This window comes from Ascaphus truei, chromosome 12 (genome assembly GCF_040206685.1).
Source record: "Ascaphus truei isolate aAscTru1 chromosome 12, aAscTru1.hap1, whole genome shotgun sequence".
In the NCBI taxonomy this organism is placed as follows: domain Eukaryota; kingdom Metazoa; phylum Chordata; class Amphibia; order Anura; family Ascaphidae; genus Ascaphus; species Ascaphus truei.
The window spans coordinates 18,250,368-18,263,169 of NC_134494.1; positions in this window are offsets into that span (position 1 = coordinate 18,250,368).

The window sequence follows — 12,802 nt, forward strand, 5'->3', positions numbered from 1 at the left end:
GTTTACGGGTTGAATTAAGGCCCTTAACATTTAGGGAAATGATCTTTATAGACGCCATTAATGGGGGAGGGGGGTGTCGGGGGTAAACCCCTGTCCCTGAGATATTCCCATGTCAGGGTCGGCTTGGGCCTTACTGTGTGTATGCGGGGGGGAGTGTCTGTTGTGCCAGAGGTAGGCGCTGGAGGTGGGTCAGGGAGGGGGGGGAAGGGTGGAGGGACAGGGAGGTGGGAAGGGGGGGAAGACACAAAAGGACAAGAAAGAAGGTGGGCTGTCCTGGAGCCCGAAAAAGATTCCTCTTGACATTCTGGTGTCAAGGGGGTGGGGTACAAAAAGACCCCTGGGAGAACCTTCGGGGCGTCACTCACAGATCGCAGCCAGCAAGCAAAGGTCCGGCACCCCCACTAAGTTGCAGGCAGAGAGGGGGGGGGGGGATTCTGAGTGGGAGGGTTCGTCTAGGGCCTTTGGGAGGCTTACTCTCCTTCGCCTTCTTCCATTTTTTATCTATACATCCCTTACACTCTTTATTTTCCCCCCCTTGTGATAGAGTTTTATTTGAGTACTCTTTATGGTTTCAGGGGGGAGAGAGAGGGGGGGAGGGGGGGGAGAGGAAGGGGGAGGGGGGGAGAGGGGGAGGGAGAGGGGGGGAGGAGGGGAGAGGGGGGGGATGGGGGGAAGGGGAGAGGGGGGGATGGGGGGAAGGGGAGAGGGGGGGAGGGGAGAGGGGGGGATGGGGGGAAAGGGGAGAGGGGAAAGAGGGGGGGAGAGGGGGGGGAATGGGAAGGGAGGAGGGGGGGGGAGAGGGGAAGGGGCGGGGGGGAAGAGGGGGGAGGGGGAGAGAAGGGGGGAGGGAGGGGAGGGGGGAGGGAGGGAAGGGGGGAGGAAGGGAGGGGGAGGGAGAGGGAGGGGGGGGAAGATAGGAGGGAGGGGGGGCACATAGTATTTACATCGTCAGTGTGGGGTTGACACATTGCTCTCGAGAGGGGTTCTTTTCCTAGGCTAAGGTATCGCCTAAACATTTTGGTTGTTTTCTATACATGCAATATTGGTGCATACATTGATATAGAGCGAAACAGGTTGGTTATACATAGCAGATTTGCCCTGGGGGGGGGGGGGGGGACACCTTGGAGTGAGATGGGGGGGAGAAGGGGGGAGGGGATGGGGGGGGGAGGGGATGAGGGGATGGGGGGGGGAGAGGGGAGGAGGGGGAAGGGGGGGGGAGGGGAAAAAAAGGGGGGGTAGTTGGGGGGTGGGGGGGAAGAAGTTGGGTGGGGAGGGGGGGAGGGGAAGGGGGGGGTTAGAGGGGGGGGAAGGGGGGGGTTAGAGGGGGGGGGAAGGGGGGGGTTAAAGGGGGGGGAAGGGGGGGTTAGAGGGGGGGGAGGGGGGGGGGAAGGGGAAGGGGGGGTTAGAGGGGGGGGGAAAGGGGGGGGACACAGAATTTACATCATCAACCGGTGGAAAAAACATTGCTCTCAGGAGGAGTCCTTCTCCTAGGCCTGAGTATTGCTTAAACATTGTGGATGTCTTTTATACAATCAGTATTGGTGCATACATTAATATAGAGCGAAACAGGTTGGTTATACATAGCCGATCTACCCTGGGGGGGGGAGGAGGGAGGGGGGGGGACACCTTGGGGCGAGATGGGGGGGGGACGGATTCTTATGGAGAGATAGCTAAGAGGGTCTTTGATCTGCTCGGAGGGGGGAAGGGGGGGGGGAGAGGAGGGGGGGGGGAGAGGAGAGGGGGGAGGGGAGGGGGGGAGGGGGTGCATTTTATTTATAACATCCTTTAGTATTTGGGGGATGCTCCTGAGGAGAGCTCCTTCTTAACCCTGGGTCATGCTTAAAGTGTGTAGTTATACCTTGATTAGACATATGTGGTTTGTACATTGTTAACTAGGCTTTCTTTGGGAGATAATGGGGTACATCTCATTTTGTTATCAAGGGGTAAGGGGAGAGGAGAGTGCCAGTGTTCGTTCATACAACCTGACTGTTGTGGGTGGGGGGGGGGGGAGGGGGTCTCCCGCAGCAGTCTTTGAGTGGTTGAGTCTGTTGGGAGAGTCCCTGGATCTCCGGTCTCGGTGTTAGTCCTCCCCGGGTTGGGTATCAGGGGGGAGTTCTTGTCCTGCGGGAACGCGGGGAAAGGGCTTGTGGAGCAGCGCGGGTGCTGCTTCTCTTCTTTGAAGCCTGGGTCTCCGCGGGTGCAGCTTTTTGTTTCCCTTGGCATCGGGGGGAAACATGGGGGTAAGTAAGCTGGGTACTCCGGTTGAGGGAGGGGGGGTGGGGTAGGGGGGGTTTGAGGAGGGGATGGCGGCGGGGGGGGGGGAGGAGAGGGGCCGGTGTGGGGAGGGGGGAGGGGGTCCGGCAGGTGTCCCTGGCAAGAGGGGCCAGTTAGGGGAGACCCTGGTTCACTGGTCACGGAGTCGGGCCTCCTCGAGTTAGGGCCCGTGAGGTAGTCTCGTCCGCAGAGATCGCGAGAGGGCGTCTTCTGAGGAGCTTGAGGAGTGGCGCGGGTGCTGTTGCCTTAAGCTGGTGTCTGGAACTCCGCGGGAGCAGCTTCGGTCCTCTTGACATCAGGGGGGAGCGGGAAGGTAAGTAGATAGTATGTCTGTGTTTAAAAAGGGGGGGGGTAGGGGGCTGGGGTGGGGGGAGAGAGTGGGGGGGGGAGGAGCAGTGGTGGAGGGGGGAGGGAGGAGGGGAGGGGAGGGGGGGAGAGAGAGAGGAGGGGGGGAGAGAGAAAGGAGGGGGGGAGAGAGAAAGGAGGGGGGTTGCAGGGAATTTTTGAGGGGGGGAAGGAGGGGGGGCGAAGGCTTGCGGGAAGTTGTGTTGGGGCCTGCAGGGCCTAAGGGGCCTCTCGCTTGTTGGGGGTTTTTGGTGGCAGTCATCTGCTTCTGTCTTTTAGGGCCTCTGGGTCTGCGTGGGATGTCTGCGAGGGAGTCTTGCGGTTTTTTGAGTCCCAGCTGACAGCGTGGACATCAGGGTTCAGCGGAGTCGTTGACTAGCCAGTCTCTCCGATGCTCGGGGGGTTTCTTGGGGGGCCGTCTCCGACGTCGCATCTGTGCGGGGGCGGTTGTTCTTCTGTGGAGGGAGGGGGACCCCTAAAGCTTTTAAGAAGTCCTTTGCGTCTTCAGGGGCGGACACTGTATGGTGGCGGCCATTGCGGAGCACCACCAACTTGAAGGGGAACCCCCAGCGGTATTTAACCCCTTGGTCCCTGAGGTGGGAGGTAAGTGGGCGCATCGCGTTTCTCTTGCTGATTGTTAGTTGGGAGAGGTCATTAAATAGTTGGATCTGCACACCGTCCATTGACACGGAGCGTAGATCCCTGGCAGCCATCATGATGCGTTCCTTTGCAGAGTAAGCGTGCATTCTGAGCACCACATCTCTGTGACGGTTGGGATCTGTTGACTTTGGGCCGAGAGCCCTGTGGGCTCGGTCGGTGTGTAGATCGTGGTCTGACAGGTCGGGGACAAGCTGCAGGAAGAGTCTGCGGAGGTAAGGTTGGAGTTCCTCGTGTGTGATGTCTTCGGGGATATTTTTGAGGCGGATGTTCTGCCTTCGTTCCCTGTTTTCTAGGTCCTCTAGCTTGCTTTGCATATCGCGGATCGCATCCCCGCATCTTAGCACTTCTTCGTGGGTCTCTGCTTGCTCATTTGAAATTCCCTCCATTTTCACCTCTAAGTCCTCTGTCCGCTCCGTTAGCGCTCCCACTTCGGCGCGTATAATTTGGAGGGCTTTTTCTGTGTCTTCTTGGACCCCCCTCCTCATTTTAATGATAAGGGAGTCAAAAAATTCTTTATTTAGGGCGGGGGGATCCGCGTCAATCGGGCTCTGTCGGCCGCTGCGCGCCTCGTGTTCTGGTTCTTCCTCGGCGCCATCTTGCCCATCAGGGCTGATATCAGCCAGGCGCTGTGCCGGGGGGAAAAACTTGGTGACTGGGTACTGGTTCTTCTTTTGTGTCTTCCCTGTCATCTCTCCGGTGTTTGAACTTAGTGTGTGGTCCAAATTCGGGGAGTTTGGGGTGGGGGAAAAGCTTATTCTATTAGCTTTAGTAGCGAGGGCGCCAGGAGCTCTCTCACTAGCAGACCATCGGCTGTGACGTCACCGGAAGTTCTCCGATCATGGTGACTTTTAAAGTGTCTGTAGATGCTGTGTTTGTCAACCCCGATCCTAATTTTCCACGCATGCTCTAGTATTCCTTTTCTGAGCTGTCTTTTTGTTTGTCCGATGTAGCATAAGCCACATGGACATTGTAAATAATACACCACATATGTGGTGGTGCAAGTTATGCAGTGTTCTATTTCATAAGGTTTTTTAAGATTTTTATTATTTAGAACTTTTCTCTCAGGATGCAGTAATCTACATGCCAAACAACCCCCACATGCAAAGTTGCCCTTTGGCTTTTCAGGAAGCCACATTAGGTCAGTTGATCTCTCAGTTGGCACATAGATATCGCTGGGTGCTAAGATGTTTTTGAAATTACGAGATTTTCAAAAGATAATATTTGTTTTTTTTTAAATTAAAGAACCTAGTATGGGGTCATTCATTAATATACCCCAATGTTTATTGATTATCGATTTAATCTAACTTCCCTGGGAATTAAAGTTAGTTATAAAAGGAACGCTCACTTCATGTTCCCTCACCTCACCCTCACTGTTTGGAATCGTTATGAACAGCCCCTAAGGCTGCGCTTATAGTACCGGCGACCGCAACAGCGACGCAACGTCGAGTCAAAACAAATGCATTGCTGCCGTCGCGTGCGCTTATAGTAAGCGTGACGTGACGGCGCAACGGCTTGGTCGCGATCGCTAGAAGTCATCTCTATTTGATTTTTCCAGTGACCGCAGCCTGACAACACCGTTGCATCGCTATCGCCGTCACTATAAGCGTAGCCTTAGTTTTCATCCACAGTATTGCCATCTATAATACAGGCTGGCTCTCACTCTTTTTTTACGTTGTGGAAGGAGTTCTAGTCTATTCATTCCCCTCGTTCTATTGAGTTCAGTATTAAGAATATCTAGAGAGTAGCCTCTATCCCAAAAATTTGGATAGAGGGCCTTAGCTTGTTCTTCGAAGATGTGTTATTGCTACAATTTCGTCTTAGCCTAATGAATTGTCCTAGAAGTATGTTATCTATCCACCCTCTATAATGGTTGCTTGAGGCCTGTAAAAAACTATTGGCATAAACCTCTTACAAAAATGTACATGTGGTAACCGACCTATCTACTGATGCCTCTAAATGAAGATCAAGGAAACCTATAGATTGTTTATCATGTTTGAATGTGATCACCAAATTATCGTCATTCAAGTTTAAATACAGTATGTCAAGAAGTCATCGACAGATGTCATCACTATCTGGAATGGCGATGAGGCATCATCGATAAATCTCTTCCACACCACTACATTATCTGAAAAAGGATGTGGTAGATCAACGGTAGTGTGTGTGTGTGTGTGTGTATGTAAAGTTTTTTTTTTTTAAATATTCGGGGTCCATGCTCAAACCGAGTTATAAGCGAATCCGCGTTATAGCGGATCGCGCTATAATGGGGTTGAGCTGTATGTACAGTTTGGAAGTCTGTAGACGATAGCCAGATCATGGGTTGTCAGACTCAAAAGAAAACCATAACATTCTTGAAATATCCCCTGTGCATCACAGAGAGTGGTGACAAACAGGTCACCAAGTAGTTTGAGGGCTACCGTATAATAACAAAAGAAAAAATGGTGTAAATAGCGCTAAAAGGTTATACAATAACAATACAGTGTATTAATAGTAATAATGATATGTGGCCCTACACAAAACCAAAAAGTGGGCTAGGCTGCCAGGTGATAATAACTCCAATACACAGTTAGTAAAAAGAAACACAAAATAAACAATACAAACCGGCGCCAAAATAGTCCAAAGGGAATACTTAAAGTCCAATGGTGTTAAAGTCTCTAGTGGTGGATATCAGCTTGTATTACTTTCCAGCTCCTCCACAAGACGTTACTCCATGCATATAGTGCAGAAAGAAAAGAGACAACAAGAACACATCATAGTGCAACAATGCAAGTATAGAACATGCAGGACAAACAGGACAGGACAAACACTAAACAGAACAAGCAAGGCTGACTAATAGTAAGAGTTAATTTAATATACACAATAAAAAACTATAGCAGATGTGGGATCCGGTGGGTTAAAACCGGAGTCCTACTTACAGAACTGCCACAGATCATGAGCAGAGATATAGATGAATGGTGACCGGCTGTAGCTCCGTGTGAACACGTGACATCCAAAGGTTTCTTCCAAATGGTGTTCTTCACTCTGCGACCGGAAGTGCGTCACTCCAAATGAATCTGGAGCTCTCCAGGGATTGTCAATCAACCTGCTGCCGGAAACACATCACCAGGGGCGGGTGCAAATGCCGAAATCCCTTCTCTCAAACGATTACTGCGACAACGCTCTGCAAGTCCTCTGCCTTAGTTGAAAGTAACTCACAACAAACTGGCCAACGCGTTTCGCGCGCATGCGCACTTCTTCAGGGGTTATAGATCACTAGGCATGAAATACCTATATACTGACAGGACTACTGCTATTGGATGGCAAAACACCTACCCATAACCAAATCAACCTGCGTGATTGGTCTAAATAGCTGTCAGTCACGCCTAGTATACACACAGCCTTACTAACAAATATACAGTTAACAAACGATCACATTACAAACATAAATCCTTTAAATTACTAACAAAAATGAAGTTATATAATAAAAATGCTATGAATCACATACATCATATTACAACCATTTAAAAATCTACGTATTAATCATAAAAAAACACGCAAACCTAAATCCATAAGGAAAAGTGACATATTCTTTTAGTCCATAAAAATATATATTAAAAAATATAAATTACTATTTATTTATGAATACATAAACAAATATTATAATTAAAAATATATATTAAAAATATAAATATATTATTTTAAAAAGACTCCCAGTTCAAAATCAATATTCAAGCCATTAGGAGGGAGGGTCTTCAGCTCATAGATCCAATAAGCTTCGCGCCTACTGATCTGATTGAGCTGATTCCCCCCTCTCCAACTGGCTGGCACTGTCTCAATAGCCTGACATTTCAATCCAACCGGATTCTGGTTGTGATGAACTCAAAAATGATGCGAAACACTATGTGACGTAAGACCTCTCTTAATATTGTATATGTGCTCATATACCCTCCTCTGATAGCACCTCCCTGTACGGCCCACATACTGAAGGCCGCAGGGGCACTGAAGTAAATAAATCACATAAGAAGTGTGACAATTAATAAAGGATTTTATAGTATAGATCTTTGAGGTCACATTGGATCTAAACGTTTTAGTGTTACAGCTAAATGAGCATGCAGTGCATTTAGTACATTTAAAAAAAGCCCTTGCTAGTGTAACGGGTATTCCCCCACCCAATCGCAGATATAGTGTGGGTGCGGAGAACATACAGTGTTACCAGGTGTGGTGCGTTACCTGTTTGGCTCAGAGGAGGGCTGAGCTTCCGCCACGGGGAACCTGGGCAATTATGATACTATGAGTAACCACTTACTCGGTGCAGCGCCTCCACCTGCGATGGTTCCTAACAGAGCAGGAATGGTTCCTCGCAGGACATATACGAATAACTCACACAACGTAATGTATAATAACCAATACCTTTACTAACATGCAAGGCAAACATATCACGTCAGTACCATAACGACAGGTGTCCCTCTCTAGAGGAGACACTTACTACTGCGTCGCGCAGGACGCTTCCCCAACACCAGGTGATCCCACCCAGTGTCCATCTAGCCCACCCAATGTCCCGCACTCTTGCAGAGAGAGGCAATGGGTGACTGCGCAGTCACTATTAAAATAAGGGCCCGTTGGTGCACGTGTGGATTTGATAGTACCTGCCCGAGCACTCCGGTGCTCGGATCTCCAACTGGCTTCACAAAGGATCCAGCGACCGAAGAACACCGGAACCACCTCCAGAGCGATCCCACCCGGAGGACTGCAACAGCCGCAACGAAGAACTGAGCCCACTTGCTGCATGGTGGCGCAGCGTCTGCTGTGTCCCTATGGGGTTCCTTCTGAACTACAGGGACACGCGCTATACTATAGGCCGTCCCTACAGCACAGCAACCTGTAATGGCTTTGGGGAAAACTATTAGGGCCTACGAGGTAGCCTATCTTATGCAGGGGTCCCTGCCCCCGTGCACCCGCACTACCTCCTCCCCTACTACCTGAGTCCCCTCTGCCTCACTATTAATTAACTGGTCCCAGCGCCTGCAGCAACAAGCTGTGACCCACTGGATGCTTGCAGCCAACGTGCTGCACAACACTGTGCCTGCCTGTCAGACCTCACGGCAATGACAGCCGTGACCCTGACAAGACCACACACTGACACTAAGGGCAGCGTCCCTATCTTGGGCCGTCCCTTATGAATTACCCCACTAGCCTCTTGGTGAGTTGGGGCCTACCTGGGATGTGGGGGACCTTGCACGGTGCAGGAGCATCACTCGCTCCCTGCACCCTTCCTTCCCCTTCTGCTCCCCAGCTCCAACTGCTGTAAGTGACAGGGTCCCTAACCTGAGGGCTGTCCCTGGCAACACTCACTCCACTGGGCGACTCAGGGCTAACTTGGGCCTTGGGGGCTGCTGGCCTAGTGCAGGGAGTCACTGACTCCTGCACCCTACCTCCTTCCCTTGGCTGCTCCTGGGTCTGACTGCCTAGCGTGCTGCAAGCCTGCAAAATGTATCTCTTTTCTCCCTCTAGAGATCCTTGGCCCTCATTGGCCACACTGAGGCACCTGGTGTGCTTGGCTCTAAGCCTCATGGGAGTTGTAGTCCCGTGGAGGCTGCAATTACATTGGGGCCACGTGTGCGCCTTCCCTGAGCCTGCGCGAATCCCTAATGGCCGCCGCAACCTCTCCTGTACTGCCCCTACCCTCGCGAGACTTCTTTCTGGCTCCTGGTGCCTTCCTTGCGCATGCGCGATCACTGCGCATGCACGAGTATCCGGGCAATGGCGGCGCCCTCAGCTCCCGGCGCCGGGAGCCCGGTGACGCGATCGCGGCCTTAGCAACCGGCCGCACGCGTCCCCGGCAACCCCCGAGCCGGAGCCTGACTGCCCTCACCCCTGTGATTGCCGTGCGGGGCCGCCATTGAGCTCGACGGCACCCGCGATCGGACACGAGGTAAGGGGGGTGCTGACAGGCTGAGGAGACCTGGCTACACTAGCATTTGTTGACACAGATTTGGAATGATCCAGAGGACAGCTGGGTGCCAAACGTGATTTTATATTGGCTGCTTTTGTGAAAATAATATTAGGTTTAGCCGGAAGACATTGTGCTAACGTGTTGTCACACAGAAGGATTGGCCAATGTTTATTTAGAATCTGGCTAATTATATTGCGGGACAAAGGCCAAATTACCATTTGGTTCCTTATCCCTTGCTAAGTTCTTGTTTTTATATTCTAAAACGGTATAAGCAATATCCCAAAGGGACAGCTCATTCGCCTGAAGCGCAACTGCTCAAATCAGGAGGAGTTTGCTGTTCAGGCTAGTGAGCTAAAAGAGAAATTTAGGGTTAGAAAATATTCTGAAAAACTGCTTACAGAGGCATCACAGCATGTAGACAAAATAGATAGGAATACCCTTTTAGAATATAAAAACAAGAACATAGCAAGGGATAAGGAACCAAATGGTAATTTGGCCTTTGTCCCGCAATATAATGAAATGGCCCCAAAAATTCGCCAGATTCTAGATTCTAAATAAACATTGGCCAATCCTTCTGTGTGACAACACGTTAGCACAATGTCTTCCGGCTAAACCTAATATTATTTTCACAAAAGCAGCCAATATAAAATTACGTTTGGCACCCAGCTGTCCTCTGGATCATTCCAAATCTGTGTCCACAAATGCTAGCAAGGGCTTTTTAAAAAATGCACTGCATGCTCATTTAGCTGTAACACTAAAACGTTTAGATCCAATGTGACCTCAAAGAGCTATACTATAAAATCCTTTATTAATTGTCACACTTCTTATGTGATTTATTTACCTCAGTGCCCCTGCGGCCTTCAGTATGTGGGCCGTACAGGGAGGTGCTATCAGAGGAGGGTATATGAGCACATATACAATATTAAGAGAGGTCTTACGACACATAGTGTTTCGCATCATTTTTGAGTTCATCACAACCAGAATCCGGTTGGATTGAAATGTCAGGCTATTGAGACAGTGCCGGCCAGTTGGAGAGGGGGGAATCAGCTCAATCAGATCAGTAGGCGTGAAGCTTATTGGATCCATGAGCTGAAGACCCTCTCTCCTAATGGCTTGAATATTGATTTTGAACTGGGAGTCTTTTTAAAATAATATATTTATATTTTTAATATATATTTTTAATTATAATATTTGTTTATGTATTCATAAATAAATAGTAATTTATATTTTTTAATATATATATTTTTATGGACTAAAAGAATATGTCACTTTTCCTTATGGATTTAGGTTTGCGTGTTTTTTTATGATTAATACGTAGATTTTTAAATGGTTGTAATATGATGTATGTGATTCATAGCATTTTTATTATATAACTTCATTTTTGTTAGTATTTTAAAGGATTTATGTTTGTAATGTGATCGTTTGTTAACTGTATATTTGTTTGTAAGGCTGTGTGTATAAAACGCGTTGGGCAATTTGTTGTGAGTTACTTTCAACTAAGGCAGAGGACTTGCAGAGCGTTGTCGCAGTAATCGTTTGAGAGAAGGGATTTCGGCATTTCCACCCGCCCCTGGTGATGTGTTTCCGGCAGCAGTTTGATTGACAGTCCCTGGAGAGCTCCAGATTCATTTGGAGTGACGCACTTCCGGTCGCGGAGTGAAGGACACCATTTGGAAGAAACCTTTGGATGTCACGTGTTCACACGGAGCTACAGCCGGTCACCATTCATCTATATCTCTGCTCATGATCTGTGGCAGTTCTGTAAGTAGGACTCCGGTTTTAACCCACCGGATCCCACATCTGCTATAGTTTTTTATTGTGTATATTAAATTAACTCTTACTATTAGTCAGCCTTGCTTGTTCTGTTTAGTGTTTGTCATGTCCTGTTTGTCCTGCATGTTCTATACTTGCATTGTTGCACTATGATGTGTTCTTGTTGTCTCTTTTCTTTCTGCACTATATGCATGGAGTAACGTCTTGTGGAGGAGCTGGAAAGTAATACAAGCTGATATCCACCACTAGAGACTTTAACACCATTGGACTTTAAGTATTCCCTTTGGACTATTTTGGCGCCGGTTTGTATTGTTTATTTTGTGTTTATTTTTACTAACTGTGTCTTGGAGTTATTATCACCTGGCAGCCTAGCCCACTTTTTGGTTTTGTGTAGGGCCACATATCATTATTACTATTAATACACTGTACTGTTATTGTATAACCTTTTAGCGCTATTTACACCATTTTTTCTTTTGTTATTATACGGTAGCCCTCAAACTACTTGGTGACCTGTTTGTCACCACTCTCTGTGATGCACAGGGGATATTTCAAGAATGTTATGGTTTTCTTTTGAGTCTGACAGCCCATGATCTGGCTATCGTCTACAGACTTCCAAACTGTACATACAGCTCAACCCCGTTATAGCGCGATCCGCTATAATGCAGATTCGCTTATAACTCGGTTTGAGCGTGGACCCCGAATATTTAAAAAAAAAAAACTTTACACACACACACACACACACACACACACACACACACACACTACCGTTGATCTACCACATCCTTTTTCAGATAATGTAGTGGTGTGGAAGAGATTTATCGATGATGCCTCATCTCCATTCCAGATAGTGATGACATCAGTCGATGACTTCTTGACACATCTTCGAAGAACAAGCTAAGGCCCTCTATCCAAATTTTTGGGATAGAGGCTACTCTCTAGATATTCTTAATACTGAACTCAATAGAACGAGGGGAATGAATAGACTAGAACTCCTTCCACAACGTAAAAAAAGAGTGAGAGCCAGCCTGTATTATAGATGACAATACTGTGGATGAAAACTAAGGCTTCCCTTATACTGACGGCGATAGCGATGCAACGGTGAAGTCAGGCTGCGGTCACTGGAAAAATCAAATAGAGATGACTTCTAGCGATCGCGACCAAGCCGTTGAGCCGTCACGTCACGCTTACTATAAGCGCACGCGACGGCAGCAATGCATTTGTTTTGACTCGACGTTGCGTCGCTGTTGCGGTCGCCGGTACTATAAGCGCAGCCTTAGGGGCTGTTCATAACGATTCCAAACAGTGAGGGTGAGGTGAGGGAACATGAAGTGAGCGTTCCTTTTATAACTAACTTTAATTCCCAGGGAAGTTAGATTAAATCGATAATCAATAAACATTGGGGTATATTAATGAATGACCCCATACTAGGTTCTTTAATTTAAAAAAAAACAAATATTATCTTTTGAAAATCTCGTAATTTCAAAAACATCTTAGCACCCAGCGATATCTATGTGCCAACTGAGAGAACAACTGACCTAATGTGGCTTCCTGAAAAGCCAAAGGGCAACTTTGCATGTGGGGGTTGTTTGGCATGTAGATTACTGCATCCTGAGAGAAAAGTTATAAATAATAGAAATCTTAAAAAACCTTATGAAATAGAACACTGCATAACTTGCACCACCACATATGTGGTGTATTATTTACAATGTCCATGTGGCTTATGCTACATCGGACAAACAAAAAGACAGCTCAGAAGAGGAATACTAGAGCATGCGTGGAAAATTAGGATCAGGGTTGACAAACACAGCATCTACAGACACT